The sequence below is a fragment of the Micrasema longulum genome, unplaced genomic scaffold (genome assembly GCF_059751315.1).
Source record: "Micrasema longulum isolate JH-2025_06_02 unplaced genomic scaffold, ASM5975131v1 h1tg001258l, whole genome shotgun sequence".
Lineage (NCBI taxonomy): Eukaryota > Metazoa > Arthropoda > Insecta > Trichoptera > Brachycentridae > Micrasema > Micrasema longulum.
In genome coordinates, this window is record NW_028278445.1 from 82,518 (window position 1) to 88,722 (window position 6,205).

The 6,205-nt window shown below is 35.0% G+C and overlaps 1 long non-coding RNA gene across 1 annotated transcript in view; it reads right to left on the reverse strand.

Moving 5' to 3' along the window:
- Positions 1-1,372, reverse strand: part of LOC148276226 (uncharacterized) — a 56,234-nt gene extending 54,862 nt beyond the window's left edge. The window contains exon 1 of the long non-coding RNA XR_015823827.1: positions 1,106-1,372. This is a non-coding gene — a long non-coding RNA (uncharacterized LOC148276226). The remainder of the gene's footprint in view (positions 1-1,105) is intronic.
- Between the last annotated feature and the right edge of the window lie 4,833 nt (positions 1,373-6,205).

Genomic DNA, 6,205 nt, shown 5'->3' on the forward strand with positions numbered 1-6,205 from the left:
GGGCACTGCAATAGTACACAAAATGCAGCGTAACTCGATCATCCGTTTTCCGCCAGTCCAGGAACATGAAACAGGCAGTATAAAAACGGACCTTTAATCAATATTTTAAGTCGACCTTTCCAGAATTTGAACCCGCGACTTTAAGTATGCTAGTTAAAATCGCAACTATTTAAAAAAAAAAAAATTACGATTTTTAACTAGTATTAGGTACTAATTTATTTATTTATATAAACGCCCAATGGACATTTTTATGGACACATTCATACATAGAAAAATATTTTTTTTAAATTAGAAAGACTCAATGGTTTATAGTAGACTTTGTGGGAGTGGAAGCGGGAGAGAGGTGTTTATAATTGAATTTGATTCAGTGATCGTTTGAAAGAAGACAACTTGTTGTCAAAGAAATCAAGACTGGGGATTATGATTACAACCGGGCGTTACTAACTTTAAAATGATTTTTATTTATGCATATTAAAAAAAACTATGTTTACTATAGCGAAGCAAAAATATGACGTGTGGTAATGTAGTAAGTTATCCCCCTTGGAATCGTTTGTTATATCTTGACTTGGAAACAAAAGCGTATGAAAGTTAAAAAAATAATACTTTTATCGTGATAATATAACCCTACTCTGGAAGTGCTCTTCGTAACTAGAGAAAAAAAACAAATGAAGCCTTTTATACCGCAGACTGCAATTTAAAATTTGTTCGAGGACGATTCTGCGAAATTATATCCAGAGCCAGACCATTTTCTCGGAAGGCCGCAGTGGACAAGAATGGCGTGTTCTTGTATTTCAGGTAAGATGCGACGAGAAAACCAACCACAAAGAAGATGCGTAAACAAAAAAGCGACACGTTTCATTTAATTTTGATTATATTTCGTCATTCTCGGAATCATTTGATCGCGTGTTAAAACACTTTTCGAAATAACTTCTTTCTTACAAAAGCACGCATTTTTGACAGCCGCAACACGCACAAACTTCGTGTAGGTATTAAAAATATTGTCACGCTGTGATAACTACACGAAAATTGTACAAATATGAATATTATTCTTAATTTATATACAAAAACAAAACATTCTCGCGTATCTAATGTCAAATTCACTCACCTTTTTACTTTTAACTAAGCTGGTGCTATCCTTGAATTAATTTCACTTGGGTTAACGTCTCAACTTGCACAAATTATCGAATTGTCCGTCTTTACTACGTTTAATAGAGTTTTATGGGTGGCGCACACATGTCATAAGTCACTGCACTCGATTAATATAGAAAAATAAATAATTAAGACAAACATAAAAAGTACAAAGTATTCTTTCCATTGACAGGTGAGGCGAACGGCATGCGAGCGTCGACCCGCACGGACACATGCAGGGAACTGAATTTCTCGTTTTAGTAGTGGCAGCACTGATCAGACATCCAACATGGCGGCAAAGTAAGCAGACACTCTTGCATCTCGCGGATAATAATTTCATTTTTGAATTTCTTTTTTTTAATACGAAACTATTAATATTTTTTAAGACAATTGTGGTTCAAACAATATTTAATTCCTTAGTGATTATTTTAAACGGTTGGCAGTTTATAAATATCCATACGAAAGATAACAGAAAATACGTAACAAAAATCTATTAAATATTTACATAAAAATTATGTCGTGCATTTATAAAATAATATACCTTTGTTTGCTTTTGTGACGCAATAATATTATTGTTGTTTTATAACCAGCTTTCCCTTTCCGCATCTAATGGTGCATATGGCACTGCATTGGTTCACCAACCGCAGCTTATCTTGTTTATTTTTATTAGATGAAGGTAAGATTATCAGTCTTAGGCTTCAGATCCAGGAGTATGAAATATTAGTGCGTAAAATATATATTTTTAATTAGTTTGTGCTCATGTGGCTAGTGTCGTGAAGTAAAAAATTAAAGATTCGAGTTTCGCACCCCGTTTTACCACATTTCGTTCCTATTTTCTATTTACATAAAACATAAAATTAAAACTATTAACATAAACGTTTATGTTTTTATCAAATAATTAAAATATTTTAAGTGAACCATCTCGGGAATCGAACATGAGATTTTTTGCATGGCCAATTGTTGCTTATATACCTTTGTTAATAACAATAGAAATCATTGTATTCGACTTAATTATTAATTAGTATGTATTGCAAAATTATTATTTTATTAATTTTATTTTTATTGTTAACTATGTAGTTTCATATTAATCACTTTATTTTTATCCTTAATTATTCTCAGCTTTACTTTGTTATGTTTATAACATAATATTGTATTTTTTTAGATTTTATGTTTTATTTACTGATGTTATGTTTTTGTTTTAGTTTTTTGCTGTTTTATTTTATTTTATATTTTGACTCAATAGGGAAATATCAGTTTTTTTTTGCATTAAAAAAGGTCTATGAAATACAGTCCAGTTTCAATTTTTTTTTGCTTATTATTAGTGCTTAGCATATATTTCTTTTTAAATTTGTAATTTTGAATTCTCGCAAAAACGGTTATTCCATTAACCACGCCCCTAATACGCCTCGAGGTTTATTTGTTCCCGACCATTCAAATTTGTTTTGAACATTGTCACGAATCATGACGTCACAACTGTCAAGGCCAAACATGTTGCGTTTTTCTAGCGACGTATTTTTAAAAAGTATTTTTTTTAAATTTATGTACATTTCTCCACAATATCCATATTGATTTTGAAAATACATATAACATCAAACAACACAAACTAAACAAACAAACCATCACGCCGTTTCCCTGTTAGGGTAGGCAGAGAGAATAGAACGCCACATCACTCTATCTTTGCATACAGATCTCGCTTCCTCTACATCCATACATCTTATCATGCACGCGCGTTGATCATTCCGACTTTCAACATGCCCATCTTCAAGTATTTTTTGGATTTGGTCATGCTATGTCTTTCTCGGTCTTCCTCTATTTCTGCATCTATCAACATTCATCGTAAATATTTTTAGCGTTCTTTCGCTGTCCATTCGCTCTACATGTCTAAACCAACGCATAACTCCTTTCTTGATTTTGTCGATAATGCTTACCTCAGCCTTGCATAATGTACGGATCTCAACATTTGCGCATCTATCGTACATAATTTTACATAGTTCACATTTCGACAGTATTCAGCATTCAGCCTACTTTTATCCCTGTTTTTTCCAAGTCCATACTTCTCTTCTATACATCAAGGTCGGGACCAGGAGTCCATTGTGAACTGTTAATTTTGCCTCTTGCGACAACCATTTATTTGCCAAGGTTGATTTAAGTGCCACCGTTCACTCACCCTTTTAATATCTTTCTCAGTCATTCCATCCCTAGTAAACATACTACCCAGGTACACAAATTCCTCTACCTAAGCATAACCCCACTCCACCTTATTCACAGTATTTCACATTTAGTCATAATTTTCACATTTCTTTCAAAAACCATCACATTCGATTTATCGACATTCATCAGGAAATCGCTTCCCTCTACATCGTAGACTTTGTTACCAAGAATTTCAGCTCATCTTTGCTGTTAGCAAGAAGCACGGTATGTTTAGATGTATTTTATTATAACTTCAAGAGAAATATGTTCGATAAAACCTTGCAAATAACAAAAGCAACGTACAAATAATTTGGAACTGCAAAAAAAAATAAAAAAAGACCCTTATTACCTACTTTAAAAATGTAATAAAAAAACGTGATTTTTCCCAATTACGAGAGTTCAAGACTCCTCTAGTACCTCAGCTGAATGTCCTCGCGGGGAGATTGAACAAAGAGTTTCGGAAAAAAACGCGTGATGGTTTTTGTAATGTCGACGGCGCCGGGTTCGGGGAATCATAATATCGAAACGAGTTTGGTTCCGAGCGGAGAGACGGCGGGCGGGCGGGCGCGGGCGGTGCGGGCGGCGCGCGTTTCTCGGGAACGCTCCGCTTCGGAGAAGGATTGCAAGGAGACTGAACAGAACAGTGAACAGTGAACACTGAACGGTTGCCGTTGCCTCGCATCTTGAGACATTCACAGATTCACAGGACCGAGGACTCGTATTTCGTATTACAATGAAAAGATAAGAAATTTACGGACAGCTACTACTACTCGTAGGGGTAGGCACAGAGAATGGACCGCCACACACGTCTATCCTGGTATACAATCCTAGCCTCTTCCACATTCATACATCTCGTCATACATGCCCTTCGGTTCTGTCTGCTTTTGACATGACCAGACATAAGATTTTGGTTTATCTGATCATGCCACGTCTTCCTTGGTCGTCCTCATCTTACGTTGCCGTTCGTTTTCGCCATATATACTTGTTTTACCATTCTTTCGTCGTCCATTCGTTCTACGTGACCAAACCATCTCAGAGACCTTTTCTTAATCTTATCAATTATACTTGACTCAGATTTACACTCTCGCCTGATTTCATCATTCGTAACCCTGTCATACATTGATTTCCTACACATTCGTCTAAGAGATCGCATTTCAACCGCGTTCGCTCGGCTTTCATCCTTCCTCTGCCAGTTCCATGTTTCACTTCCATACATAAGTGTTGGGACTAAAACTCCGTTGTGCACTGCCAGTTAAGCTTCGATTGACATATTTTTATTAGAAATTACTGTCGTTGTTATCAACATAAATATTATCTTCTACTACTACCATAATACATCCGTAGGGGTAGGCAGAGTGACTGGAAAACCACACAAGTCCATAATGATCTTTATTTATTTATTTACATACATAAGTTTATTGTACATTATTTGAGACATAAGTCCTCTCTCCATGGGACTTAAAGTCCTGTGTTGAGATGGGACTAGCATAGGGTTGCCATATTTCGCTAGGGTCTCGTCGGGACGTTGTGGAGTGGGGATGTAGTAACAAAAAAGGCAATTGTATAATGATTTTTCAGAAATACAATATAAATGTTTTTCTTACATTTCATGTGGTGATTCTTGTGGAAGAAGTATCGCTGGCCATATTTTTTCTATGACTGAATATTAACGTAACACTGCAATATTGATTCTACAGTCCTTGGCAGCAGACGACATTTTTTATCGTTACTTTTTACTAGGCCAACATCAATGATATTAATTTTCTCTCTATGGTTTTATGAGCAAGAATGGAAATGAAATATTCGCTCAATTTCAAAAATTGACAAACTTAAAACAATTTTCTTTCACAGAACCAATCGACTTCCATTCTATCGAGGCAAGTTCAGCTTCTATGAAGTTCTTTAGATACATCACTTGCTGAAACCGTTTGCCACCTTATTTTCATATTCGTTGTCAGTACGGCCGCGGAAGATTTTCGTTGATTTACAGCGTTGCACTGTGTAAGTTTAAATCGGGACATTATAGGTTTTATCGGGACGTCGGGACAGAGGGCTCAATAACGGTGACAGTCCCTATATATCGGGACGGATGGTAGCCCAAGACCAGCAATTAGTTGACACAGACACATGAAAATATCACCACAAATATTATTTTTTTATTTTAAAATTTCATTGATAAACCCTTACGGGTTACATACATTAAACAAAATATTCTCACTTTTAAATTTCACATTGTACTGTTAATGATAATATTTTTAACATCTTTTGTAAAGGTTGTCTGAGTCTTTTGCTTAGTTTTGTCTGGTAGTTGTATAATTTCAGTCCATGGTTTATTAGACTCGACTGTCCTTGTCTTGTTTTAGAAGGTTGCATATGATATTTTTCTGATATTCTCGTATTGTGTCCATGTTTACTACATTTTTTTTCAAGTTTTAGCTCTACGTTTACAATTACATTAGTGCCTAATTTATGAATAAATTTAAAGGATTCTAGTTCGAAGAGTTCAGTTACATTTATTTGCTTAGTTTGTTTGAAAAGTTCTTTAGTTGCTGTTAGATAGGGTAGGTCATATGCTAACTTTAATATTTGATTTTGCTGTCTTTGTAGTCTGTTTATGTCATTTTGATTTCCTGTTCCCCATAGTAGTTGCATATAACATATTTTAGTTTTTACATGGGCTTCGTACATTAGAATTTTTTTCGTTTTTGGAACAAAGTTTTTTTTTTTTTTTTAAACTCGATAATGGCGCCAACTTTGCTAATTCAATTGTTGATATAAATTGGCCATGTCAATTGTCTGTCTATTGTTAGTCAATAGTAATAGTAGGTAATATAGGATCAGAATGGAATGCTCTCCCAGCAGAGGTGCGAGGCTGTGAAAGTGAAGT